A 14148-nucleotide genomic window follows, 5' to 3' on the forward strand; every position below is an offset into this window, starting at 1 on the left:
AATGGTTTCTCTGCATTTGACCCATCCTAGTGTTAGGAGCAGTGGGCTGCCATTATGGACGGCGCCCAGGAAGCAGTGTAGGGAACAGTGCCTTGCTCAGGGACACCTCGGTAGCACTTGGTCTTTCCAGGACTTGAACTGGTGACCTTCCAGTTGCCAAGCCAAGTCCCCATGGACTTCGCCACCACTGCCCTCATGAACTTTGTGTTAGCTGTTTACAATAAATGCATAATTATTCATGCCTTATTCCACATTTTGCAAACATTAGGTTGTTTCTTTATTTCCTTAAAAGTCCTTAGGTCAGATTGTCCAGGTCTGTTATGATATACCGCTGCTGCTCAGAAGTGTTTGGCGCACAGTTATTTATTTCTATATCATTAATTAGCTTTTTATATATGCAGTTATGTTACTCTCACTAACAGAACATGTATGATCAGTGTTTTAGTTCAGTATAAAACGTGAAAGGTGTTGCTACAGTGGTGATTGTACTTGTCACAGCAGGTTAAACATACCTGTAAACTGTCCTTGTCCATGGCTCTCCATAACAAGAAGTGCAGCCTCGATTAACGTCATTAATGAAACCTGTGTGTGCCACTATAAAATATAAAAAGTTATATTGCACCTCCAACAGGTCGGACAGAACAATTGGCTTACTGGAATAATAAATAAAAGCAAAATGTTTCTGTGTGTCTGCATTCATTTAAATATTCCCCATTGGTATGTGTTTGTTTGTTGGTTTGTTTGTGTCGGTTATGAGCTGAGGTTAATGCTGGGGGATGTTTTGACGGCTACAGTGGAACAAAAGTGCTAATTTATGATGTTTCATGCAGGTGTGGACTGGCACTGAATCACAGTCTGTGTGAAGGGTGTTAACACTGGTCTCTGTTTTGGGGATTTTAACTGAGGTAAAAATATACGCAGTATATTCCTTTTTCACTTTAGAATGTCACAGTGGGGAAAAAGAAAAGACTGTATTACATTTAGCTGCGCTTGAATAAAATCATTGTTAGTGCTTTTACTAAATCAATTCTGCTGATTATAGGTCTGTTGGACTGACAAAGGCAAATATAATGCTGTTCATTACATGTAAATATGATTCAAAACAGTATATTTTGCAAACTGAGCCTTCGGAGTGACAGTGGAGCTGAGGATAATGCTGCAGGAGAGAAGTTTCTGAGGACACAGTAATAGTTTTTGTTGCTCATGAAAATACAATCCATTGTAACTCATTTGAATCCAGCTGACTACAACTGCTGTCCTCTGTGAATGAGAAACTACAAACCGTTCAGAGAACAGAGACTCTTTGATACCAAAAATACTGTTTTGTGAAGGACTTTGTTGGATTTACATGGAATATCTTTTTGAGTATAAGATATTCCACCTGTACAAATCCAACAAAGTCCTTCACAAAACAGTATTTTACAAGCTATTTATTATGGAGTTTGGGGGTTCTAAGGTGGATAAGCGTGTTGATAAGCATGATTAGTTTAATGTAGAGTGGGGATGTATTTATGACTGATTTTGATTTCAAAATAAATAACAATTTCCTTTTAGATGTCAAGTTTGACGGATTTAAAATTCAGTATGTCAGTAGGAGTGATACTGTTACAAATGTATTTTAAAATCATATTAGCAGGCATTTTGAACGATAAGATTATTTGATAACGAATATTGTATATGTATTTTAGTGTTGAGAATAAGATGCACTCGTGCTGGAATGATAGGATAGTTCAAGAGGATCGGTTGTGCATAAAAATGCGCTACTAAAGACTGTAACCGCTTTTTTACCTTCGTTATCAGGTGTGCGTGGTCACATGTGCAGCAGCTGATTGGCCCTGTCTGCATGTGTGCGGGTGCAAACTTTTCACGGTACAGTGAGTGTGTTGGACTCCTGCTGAGAAACCTCATCCCCAGAGCTAAATAATCGGCTGATTTTTTAAATATAGCGTCACAGGTCCACCTGAGTAAGCTAGGCTTGTGATATTTAATGTAAAAGTTAATGTGAAGTTAAATAAATCGCAGAGAGCGACGACGCTCGGATAAGAGGGCCCATGAAACTCAGATGAAGTGTGTCCCAGACTTGGAGTAAATGACCTGGATGATATTCTACCCGGAGAGGCGATGAGATGCGATTAAGGTAGGACTGCTGCCTGTGTTGGCAGTGTTTTTACACATTTTGTGTAAAGTGTGTGCATTTGGTAGAATTTGCCATAAAGCTCTCAGTCTTGATGTACTGCGACTGATGGCTTTGCATGCTAGCTAGCATGAAGTCCACTCGTGTTTTGATTTGACATTGCAAACCTATTGCTCTGGAGTTGTGCCATCCCTCAGGTGTTGTCGCTGCCAGCCTTGAGGAGTTTTATAAAGTGGCAGACGTCTTTGTGTGCTGTGTACACACTATTCTCTCCTCTTGCAAACAGTTGTTCAATTCAGTGGGGCAAAAAAGTATTTAGTCCGCCACCAATTGTGCAAGTTCTCCCACTTAAAAAGATGAGAGGCCTGTCATTTTCATTCTAGGCATACCTCAACTATGAGAGACAAAATGAGAAAGAAAATCACATTGTCTGATTTTTAAAGAATTTATTTGCAAATTATGGTGGAAAATAAGTATTTGGTCACCTACAAAAAAACAAGATCTCTGGCTCTCACAGACCTGTAACTTCTTCTTTAAGAGCCTCCTCTTTCCTCCACTGGTTAACTGTATTAATGGAACCTGTTTGAACTCGTTATCAGTATAAAAGACACCTGTCCACAACCTCAAACAGTCACACTCCAAACTCCACTATGGCCAAGACCAAAGAGCTGTCAAAGGACACCAGAAACAAAATTGCAGACCTGCACCAGGCTGGGAAGACTGAATCTGCAATAGGTAAGCAGCTTGGTGTGAAGAAATGAACTGTGGGAGCAATTATTAGAAAATGGAAGACATACAAGACCACTTATAATCTCCCTCGATCTGGGGCTCCACGCAAGATCTCATCCCGTGGGGTCAAAATGATCACAAGAACGGTGAGCAAAAATCCCAGAACCACACGGGGGGACCTAGTCAATGACCTGCAGAGAGCTGGGACCAAAGTAACAAAGGCTACCATCAGTAACACACTACGCCGCCAGGGACTCAAATCCTGCAGTGCCAGACGTGTCCCCCTGCTTAAGCCAGTACATGTCCAGGCCTGTCTGAAGTTTGCTAGAGAGCATTTAGATGATCCAGAATAGGATTGGGAGAATGTCATATGGTCAGATGAAACCAAAATAGAACTTTTTGGTAAAAGTTACCAAACTAGACCTGTTTGGAGGAGAAAGAATGCTGAGTTGCATCCAAAGAACACCATACCTACTGTGAAACATGGGGGTCGAAACATCATGCTTTGGGGCTGTTTTTCTGCAAAGGGACCAGGATGACTGATCCGTGTAAAGGAAAGAATGAATGGGGCCATGTATCGTGAGATTTTGAGTGACAACCTCCTTCCATCAGCAAGGGCATTGAAGATGAAACGTGGCTGGGTCTTTCAGCATGACAATGATCCCAAACACACCGCCCAGGCAACGAAGGAGTGGCTTCGTAAGAAGCATTTCAAGGTCCTGGAGTGGCCTAGCCAGTCTCCAGATCTCAACCCCATAGAAAATCTTTGGAGTGAGTTGAAAGTCCGTGTTGCCCAGCGACAGCCCCAAAACATCACTGCTCTAGAGGAGATCTGCATGGAGGAATGGGCCAAAATACCAGCAACAGTGTGTGAAAACCTTGTGAAGACTTACAGAAAACGTTTGACCTCTGTCATTGCCAACAAAGGGTATATAACAAAGTATTGAGATGAACTTTTGTTATTGACCAAATACTTATTTTCCACCATAATGTGCAAATACATTCTCTAAAAATCAGACAATGTGATTTTCTGGATTTTTTTTTTTTTTCTCATTTTGTCTCTCATAGTTGAGGTATACCTAGGATGAAAATTACAGGCCTCATCTTTTTAAGTGGGAGAACTTGCACAATTGGTGGCTGACTTAATACTTTTTTGCCCCACTGTATCTGTAGTCCTTGTTTGAATTACTGATGTTGTTAAATGGTGTCCTGTGTTTTTGCTCATGTTGCACTGCAATTGTGAAAAGTAACTAGTTACATGAACTTTTGTACTCAATGCACTTGGGGGTACATGCACTTTTCTTAAGTATATCTATTCATGCCAATTTGCACTTCTACGCCATAACATTGCAGATGTAGTAAACTGTTTACAGTTTTACATTTACAAATGCTCAAATGCTGTGTCTTTTGGCAATTAAATATCCATTATCTCACCAAAAAAAGAAAGTTTACTAAAATATTTCTTATTAGTGATTTGTTTTTCTTCTTTCCTGTCAAGTTTATCTGAATCGCTGCATCTCCACCAGCTAAAACAGCAACATGCTGCTTTAACAATTAATACTGATAGTATTAATAATTGAATAACGTCATTTTATAATATATCTTTCGGTCATAGGGATCCAACCAGTTCTTGTCGCCTACTTTATACTTGAACAACATATTGCTGCTGTCCCTTTTTTAGTTTACTCATTTTTAGATGTACTTTTACTGGAGTTGTACACATGCACTGACTGCTGTTTATCTCGCCTTGCAGTAAACAACCTCAGAACATACACCTTTTGGAACGGCACAACCAATGTAAAATGTGATGATACTTTAGTCACCGATCTACCGATGGTTTTCAGGACCAGCAGTTGAGATATTTCGAGTAAAGGCTGTGCGGACGGTGCAGTTTGTTTCGGAGGTGCTGCTGGTAGAAGTGTAGGTTCAGGATAGAAGCTGTTCGGATGCCAGCGGTCCAGGTGGGATTGACCCGTACTGACTCTGACATTGCAGTCTGGTGGCGAGGGTGTGGGATCAGCCTCCAGCTCTCCTCTTCTGTGATTGATGGTACTTTACAGCAAGCACTTCCACTCTGTTGTCTTACACACTGTCGTCTTACACACTGTCCTTACTGTCAGGGGTGCTTTTTAAAAGAGAGCTCAGCTGAGTTACAGTAAGTTACTGTGGAGTATGTGGTGTTGAGGCAGGAACTGGAATTTTCAAATGTGACCATGAAGTCAAGCTGTTTGTGTTATTGATTAAGCTGCGGGCCCTGTAAGCAAAATGTAGCAGATTCTGTGAGTTGTTAAAGGCTGTAGACCTTTCTCAGGCTGCTTGCTTAGTGTGTGTTGGTGCCGATATAAAAACAATACTGCTAAGTTTGAACTTGAACTTTAAAGCAACATAGGAGTTCACCATTCTGTCTCTGTCTTGCCTCACCTTTCTCACACATACAGTAGCACTCTGCAATAGAATTATTTATGGAGTGACTGTGTTACGGTATTTTTAGACTTTCAGACATTTCTGTAGATGTTTCCTATGTACACAGGGTTTTGGAGTCTACCAGAAGTATAAATCTGAGACTGAATATGCAGGCAAAGCAACAATGATCATCCTTATTTCAATGTCTGCAAATAATTTCAAAACAGTGTAACATAGTGCTGCTCCAGCCTTTGTCCTATAAACTATCAACACACAATCTAATATGTGAGGCTAATTGTCTTGTGTATGAGAGACTGGTATCACTTCCCACAGTGTCAGATCATCATCAGCTGAGAGCGGTGATTTGACCTCTGTATCGATCTCTCAAGGTCTCACTTTTTATGCAGAGGAGCCAAAGTGCTTTTTTTCGAAGTGTTTCATGACTTGTGTACATCTCATTACAGTTCACTAAGACCCCCTGATGTCACCTGTTGGTAGGCTTTACCAGTTCCCACGTCCAAAGATTTATATTAATACAGAATTCAATATGTATTCTTCTCTACAGTGTCTTATTTGACACAACTGCCTAAATGTAGAAATGAATTTTACATATGTTTTTAAGTGCAGTACATTTTAACGTTACCAGCTCCTCCTCCTTGATTTTTCCCTACGTTTTCAAATGATTCTTTACCATGGTATACTTAATGGTTTTTTTCCTCATTTGTTTATATTTTCAATTGTGTGCTTACCTTTTTAACTTAATAAATAAGGATACTCTTTTTACTTTCGTCTTTTATCTGTACCTTTGCTGCTGTGATGCTGTACATTTCCCCACTGCAGCAACTCTGATTCTTTTAACATTGATCGGTTATATTTGGACCTTTTTTTACACATCTAATATTGGTTAAGGGTTAAAGCTCACACGTTAATAAAAGATTTCAACCACAGACACTGAAGGCTTGATATTGAGACAACAGTGAATACTGAGGATGAACACAATGGGATTCCACTGTTCAAACCATAGCTGGCTCAGTATTAGATTGGGAAAAATACATAGCTGGGATTCTTCCAAGTACGCAATCTAAATAAAAGTTGAGTGGGTGTAGCTGTGCTCGGTGCTTTGTATCTGATCTTCACAGAGAAGTAAGGTGATATTTGTGAGTCATTGTTTTATTCTGGGAGAGCGGAATTATTTGAAATGTTCTCTGGCTCCCAGCTTTTTCGAGAGGCGCAGTTTCGTGACTCTGTGGCTCTTTAGTACCTCTTGTGATCACTGCTGGATTACAGGACGAGGCACATTTGCATATTCGTCTTGTTCCATGCATGCATTTGTCCGTTTTCAGCATGCCACACTCCAGCCCAGTGTACAGTGAGATTTATTCTGCACTCTTTCGGCATTGGTTGATGTAAAATACAGCAGCATGAGATGGAGTAAAAATAATGGAGACTGAGCTGGAGGAAAGCAGAGATGGGGGGTGTCCACCCACCCCCCGTGATGCTATCATTAGCTCTCTTTAGATTACACACTTTAACTCACGCTGGCCTTGCCTAAGGTAAGAATGATTCGATGAACTGGGAGATCAGTTGGCAAAATGCCATGCTAAAGCATCAGAAAAAATGTTGTTCTGTTTTCACTAACAAAATGTTAATACCAACAAAGCATTTCTCACTTAAAGCTAAAGTTAGGGAGAAATCACCAATGTTAACAGGCCTGTCACAAACTGAAGTCCCGCTGTCCTCAGAGGTCACCGATCCTGAGGCTCAGACTGAAAGAGATGGAGAACAGTGACAACATCATTCAAGAGCCAAAGTTTAATCCTCTGCTTCAGTAGCAAAACTGAACGTAAGCTTAGAAAGTGCACTAAAAACTCATGACATCAAACACAAAAAGCCCTTTTTAGCATTGAAAACATTTTGCATAACTTCTCTAACATTGTTGTCCTTATTACTTCTAGGAATGCCTGATAACGTGGCAGCTCCTCTTGACTCATCTCAAATGAGAAAAAATGAGTGTAGGAGGTAATGCATCGCACTCCATTGCAATTACAAACATTGCCATCAATTCTTTGTCATGCCTTTGAGGTTCTTTGCACCATAGGAGTCCTACAAAAGGATGGGTTAGGAGTGTGATTGATCCTAATTGGCTGCTATTCTAGAGACGTTATCCTACGACTCATTCTTCTCCAGGACATTAAAGAATATTTTCAGCCAACATAGTCAGAGAGATGATTAAAAAGAAAAAAGTAATGTTGTCATCCTAAATCCATTGTCAGTTACAGTAGGTTGCAAATCAAGCAAAGTTTTGCCTGCACACATCTAAACCAATTATGTCAGCAGTGTCCGGTTTCTGTCACATTCTGTCTCAGCTCCCTCTGCAGAGTTTCCCTCCGTCTATCTGACTCATTAACGGCTGCCTGATGGATGTTGACCCCTTCCAGAGCTCACAGGTGAAAAGGGACGGACAGAGGAAAAGTGTTTTCCAGCCCATTTATTTTAACATGCATTTGCACATTGAGAAGTCACAGTTCACTTAGCATTGTTAGCAGTGGCTTAATGAGATGGGATTACTTGCATGCCCTGCCAGAAAATGTTTACATGCTGTGTAATCTGAGCCAAGCTGCACTGTGCAAGGAATTCCCAAACCCAGTGAAATAACCAGACGGCCTGTTTTTTACAGTACAGCTGTTCTCTGTCATTGGATTAGACTTCTATTATACGTTAAACACCCAGAGAGACCATCCAGTTAACCACTGCACACAAATATATAATGCTTTGAAGGTTGGGCTTATAAAAAGAAGTTTCGACATCTTCCCTCATTCACTTTTCCTTAGCAACAAGTCAAAGACACAGCTGTGGCTGACTTTCAGCCTTGATTTGGATGCTAGTGCCAAATGAGCAGAGCCGGTCTGCTTTAATATTGAGCCCTCCGATGTTGGCTTCCAGACTGCACTGACCATCTTGCCTTGCCAGTAGCAGTAATTAAAAACAAATAAATTGCCTACTGGCTAAAATTATCAACATCTACACCAGGAAGGACCTCTGTGTCAAAAAACACAACATTTAATGATGTTAAGAGTTAAGAAAACCTTACAAAAGTTATGACCACTAAGACAAGCCATGTCATGCCTTTCGTTATGTCTTGAGTCCAGTATGTTGATGATTTATTGCAGGAATTAAGGGTTTTTATGAAACAAGTGCAGTAACAGCATAATCTTCCAGTGTGCTCCTGCCCATTAGCTCTGCTCCTGCTGAATGGAAGATGACGTGTATATCAGTGTCCAAAAGAAAGTCAGTCAGACAGGCCTTGTTGCTTTGCGTCTGACTCTTGCCTCATACATGTTGATGTATCCTTGGTCAAGATACTTAACCCAACTTAAGTTGCTCCCAATGGCATGGCCAACAGCATGTGACTGTGTAAATGTTAGCTTCCTTGAGCAGAGGAACCTTGCATGGTTAAAGCGTTATAGAAATACAGTGCATTTACCATGAGCAGGCTGCTGTGGTTAACTTGCTGACTTATAGGGAAAGCCCCAGCCAGAGAATGAGAAAGCATGACTCCACACAGGAGGGGCTGACCCAGCATGTGTGACACCCAGATGGCGGCCATGTGACTGACTGCATGACTGCACTCTCCCACCCTCAGATAAATGTCATGCTGGTGGCTGCCACACAGATCTAATGACATTGTTATTGTAGCAGTAATTAACAGTCTCTGTTCTATTAGTCCACCAATATTATGATTGTGCAATTATGTTTAATGATCAAATTAATGTTTATTTGTTTGTCTGTAGGTTATGATACAAGTTTCTTTAAATGCAGGAGGCCACTTCAGTGTAGATGCAATTACTAAGCAATGCTATAATGCTGTATTTTGAGCAGCCTTCTCAAATATTTAAAGGAGACAAGCATGCAGATTAGAATCCAAACACAAAAATGTAACCTACACTTATGTATACAGTATTGCAATGCAACATCACCTGGCAGTGCACAGTGTTGGATGCAATCACACTTACCTGTTCATGATTGCCGGTAAGAGATTATTCTGTCCTTTTACATTGTTTAGATCTAAGTCTTGCAAACTCAGTCGTCAAACAAAGGTTAGAAACGTGAGGGAGCAACAGTCCACATGTTAACAGATCCTAGAAAATTGCAGTAGGTACGTGCCACAAGGTTACACTGATGGCTATAGTTGGCTATTGTTGAGAGTTGATGGCATATATTACATAAAAAGCTTCCAGTCTGTGACTTAGACAGAAATGATAAGTAACTTCAGTTGATTTAACTTCTAATTTCCAAAGTCCCTCTCTATCCATTATCAGTCCACTTCATCTAAAAGTATCTAATAACTAACGGTGAAATATTGCAAGTCAAAATTGCCTCGTCTCTTCTGTGAATACAAAATGAGCACCTGTGAATCCTGATCTGCATTAGGAACCCTCTTTTCCCTATAAGCAGGCCAGTCATGTGGGTTTGCAAATGAGGTCAAGCTCAGCTGTTTCAGCCAAATGTTGTCAGGTTTTCTCTTCATGCTATTTTATTGAGGAAAGAGTTATTTTGTTTTCCTCCTCACAGCCTGGTGCTTAAAGTGCTTGAGAGAGATAAGGACATCTGCATATAGAATCTCTTTCCAATCTTTTTATCTTTGCAGAAACTCATAGATTTCCAGCAGCTCACCTTTCACAAAATGAAAAAGGAATTTTTTGCATGCATTTTGCCCCTCTCCTTTTTTTGCAGCTATATTTGGATGAGATGATATTTTAGTTTAGTTCAAGCTTGAGTTAATTCATCCTCAAAGGAGAATATTTAAGGAGGATATCTCAAATACTGATCAATAATTAACAATCACTCCAAGCAGACAATCTCCAATGATAATGTTCATTTGAGATAAAAGCATTTGGCCAATGATCTGAAAAATTCATCAGAGCAGCAGCATGGCTCAGTGAATACAGACATAATCAAAACCACTACAATTTACAAGGCAGAATATTTGAGCTGCCATGTGACAGAAACTTATAACATGGCTGCAAAATAGCCGATATCCTGAGGTTAGGGCTTTAATAATTGCTCCCATCCTCTCCATTCAAGTGATGTTGGCTCTAGTACCGGACATTTGGCCCCTTGCATCTTAATTACCTCTCCTGTGTGGAGTCATGCGTTCTCACCCCCTCTAAAGTTTTTGAGGGACAGTTTTTAAGTGTTGTTTCAGCAGTTATTCACTCGCATTGCAAAAAGTCACATTACACCAGCAATGTGCTCACAATTGATTTCCGGCAGAACAAGAACTGCTGCTGCTCCCTTGGCATTATGGATCCACTGGACGAGAGCGTAGAGACTTGTCTGTGTGGCCCTTCACTAAGACTAATAAATGAGTGTGCTTTAGCGTGTCAATAGCAAGCTTGTTGTTTAAAGGAAATGTGTTGTACCTGGATATCCACTGCTCTTTGGAGGCATTGATCCTATACATGTGCAGTGGCACTGACAGAAGTGACCACACACAGACGCCTGAGATTGGAGTAGCACCTGCTTTAAGAGCAAACCAACACTGATATACTGTATGTCTTTTTTACTCTAACAAAATGTATTTAATGATGCAGTCTGGCAACATTCAGAATAATTGTTTTCGGAATAATATTTGTATATATAGTTGACTACTGTATATAGTGGAGTAAGAACATAATATTCCCTCTGACGCAGTTCTTAAATGACAGGTTAGGATGAGTGGATGTGGTGATCCCTTCCCACTGAAATGTGATCCTAAACTTTCCCCAACCAAACATATCCCTCCAAACATGCCGCTCTCTGTTCTCGACAGATTGCTGAACACAAGTGTCCTCCTTGATATCGATATTGCAGCATAGTGTGCTCCCTCACAGCCACAGTCCTGGCCAGTGCTCCAATTAGTGTCACCCATTGGCCTCTAATCCTTAGACTTTTGAGCCTATGTTCTGTTGCCATGTGTTATTGCTCACCAAACTCAGATTCTCTTCTCTGCATAAGTAAGACCATAGTAGCATCACACTGAATTTCACATTTTCAACCCAAAATGCATCAAAGGATTTACGAAGTAGATTACCACCTTATGTTTTTGACTTCTGCTGCCAGAACCTCTACTCTCCCATCACATAAATGAAATAGTTGTCTGTGCTGTTATATTTAATGCAACGTGTCCAAGCTTCTCCCACACACTTCTTTAATAATGCTCCTGTGTGCACAGAGAGTGAGAAGTGGGGATCTTTGTATTTCTTACCCAACATGCAGGTTAAGAGAATATCTTTAACAGTGTTTTTTGCTGGGGATAGCTAGAGGGGGCCACATAGCTCTAAATTAACCTGCATTGCCTGGATGCAACTGGCCAAATATTCTCAGGTTTTTGTTATGAGCTAGAGCAAACATAGCCATATACTAAGGCAACTTACCACTGCTCAGCATGACATCTCTCCATCACTGGTGGGTGTTGTCTCCGAGCGGTGGGCTCATAAATGCATGGCTTTAGAGCTGGGGTCTCTTCATTGTAATCTATTGCTCTGCAGATCTTAAACATTATTGACTTCTTTTGTTTTCTATCTCCTTTTAGAATATCTTGGTATAACCACACTCTATAACCAAGCACTGACATTTCCAACTGGCACATGGATACATCAAACTCAAGTATGTTGCATCAAGTCACCAGACCTTGTAAACTTAAAACACCATATTTACTCTTGGTGTGGACTGGAGTTTGATACTTACAGCAAGGCTTCAATGTGTGTGCAGCACAAGACCTCTTGCCACACACTTGACCAAGAAGTCTAACCGCATTTGGCAATTGCTTACATATGACCTTTTAAAGAATGACATCAGCCACACTAACATCTGGATCATCTGTCCAACTAACCTCAAGTTGTCCCCACAACCTTTTCCAGGATCAAGGATATTCTGTAGACCCGAATCCCCAAAGAGAACCCTAAGGCTGATTGACTTGAGCACGTCCTGTTTCTTGAAAACAGCAAGTTCCAAAGACTTCTTCTCATCTATAGATGATAACTGCAGAGTAAATTAACAGACTTAAGTGTGAGAACGCAACAATAAAAGCCAGACCATTACTTTCTGTTTTGTCCAGGTACAAAAGACGAGATAAACGAGTGTCTTCAGAGCAACATATGCCACAGAGGTTGGCCACCACAGCAAGACACTCTCTTATTAATTGCCTGTCAGATGTAGTTCTCAGATCTGGCCGTGGCATATGGCCTGCAAGGCTCACAGAGGTTTCTGTCTGCCTCGCTGTGGCACCTTTCAGTTACATGCAGATAATTCTGCTTGTGCATTTAGTCGTTCATCAAGATGCACAAAAACACTTCAACTGGATGTGCGGTATAATCATTTCATCTGAAAATGCTGCATGGTTATCTATGACCTCTTTTATACACAGTATTTCCTGGCAATGTGTTGAGAATCATGAAAACCTGTGAAAGACTTTGTGCTGATGACGCCTGTTGGAGAGGGCACATCAATTCAAAAGGGAAGTCAGTGAAACACAATACATAATTGAATCTGTATAACAATAAAAATGCAAAGTTTTAAGACTGAATAATTCAAGAGCTTTTTCACAGATCTGTCGAAAAATATAGAATGTATTCTAGGAACAGAACACTTTAAATAGTTTATTTTAGATGTCAACTCGAGAACGAGTTTGCAGTCAATCAGTGATGACTGATGCAGCCGTTTGTGCAGCATTCATATATTTTTCTTTCTTTTCTTTCTCTTTTATATATCTATAAAAGATAGTTTACAAGACCCACACAGGCAAGTAAGGCAAGGCAATTTTTTTGTATGGCACAATTCATACAGTGATGCAATTCAAAGTGCTTTACAGGATCAAACAGATACAACACAATACATTTTTACGATGGTCAAAGTGAGAGGAAATACAAAAACACACAAAACAATTAAAAATAAATAAAACCATGTTTAACAGTTCGAAAATTAGAACATTTAAATTTAAAAAGCCATGTTGTTTTTAGACCTGATTTAAATTATTTTAAAGTGCTAGCCATTCTCAGATGTTCTGGGAGTTTGTTCCATGCATTAGGAGCATAGATGCAGAAGGCTGCTTTCCCACACTTTGATCTCACAAATGGAACAGTGAGCTGGCCTGCGCCGGAAGACCTAAGGCAGGGGTACTCAAATACAAATGTTAAAGGTCCAAAAAAATGTTTTTAATAAGACAAAGGTCCGATGATTACGGTCATTCAACATTTTAAACAATTGCAACAAGATTCTTAACACGAGGTTGCAAAAACAAAAATAATCTGTGTGCAGCAGTTTTCATTGTTATTGCGTCTGTGCTTGATCCCTCAGAGTCGCAGAGCTGCACAGTTATGAATAAAGGCAGCCGCACCCTCTTTCATTCAGCATTCCCATCATTGCTTTATAAGTGTCTTGCCCCCTTGTGTGTCCACTGAGGTTCGTCAGGCCCAACTCATCTTCAACAAACTCCCCCTTTGCCTCATCATAAAAACTCACAAACACCAGCAACTGAGCATTGTCAGTGGTGCCAGTGGACTCATCCACAGCTAAGGAAATGCACTGTGCATTTTGTATTCCATCACAAAGCTGATTAATCAAATCACCAGCCAGTATTTATGTTCTTCTGGTTGCTGTGGAATCTGAGAGGGGGATTTGCTTTATTTGACCTGTCATTTCCTCTTTTTGTTTGCCTTCAAACATGGTCTCCATCACTTCAGTCATGCATTATTTTATACTTCAGTTATTATCCAGTGGAAAGTCCTTACCTACTGGCCTAGTTAAAAAAAAGTGGTTACTTTTTTTTGGCTGGGCAGTGTAGTTTTACACACCGTCTTATTTGACTTTCTCAGGACTTAGAACAGTTTTTTGGGGGCAGA

At 40.3% G+C, this 14148-nt stretch overlaps 1 protein-coding gene across 2 annotated transcripts in view; it reads left to right on the top strand.

The window, feature by feature from the left end:
- The first annotated feature begins 1821 nt into the window (after window positions 1-1821).
- Window positions 1822-14148, top strand: part of LOC307031876 (5,6-dihydroxyindole-2-carboxylic acid oxidase-like) — a 103733-nt gene continuing 91406 nt past the window's right edge. For both annotated transcript variants that reach the window (XM_079669412.1, XM_079669410.1), the window contains exon 1: window positions 1822-2137. The gene's annotated coding sequence lies outside the window, so the exon portion shown is untranslated. The remainder of the gene's footprint in view (window positions 2138-14148) is intronic.

The sequence above is a fragment of the Notothenia rossii genome (assembly GCF_949606895.1).
Source record: "Notothenia rossii genome assembly, chromosome: 3".
Classification (NCBI taxonomy): domain Eukaryota; kingdom Metazoa; phylum Chordata; class Actinopteri; order Perciformes; family Nototheniidae; genus Notothenia; species Notothenia rossii.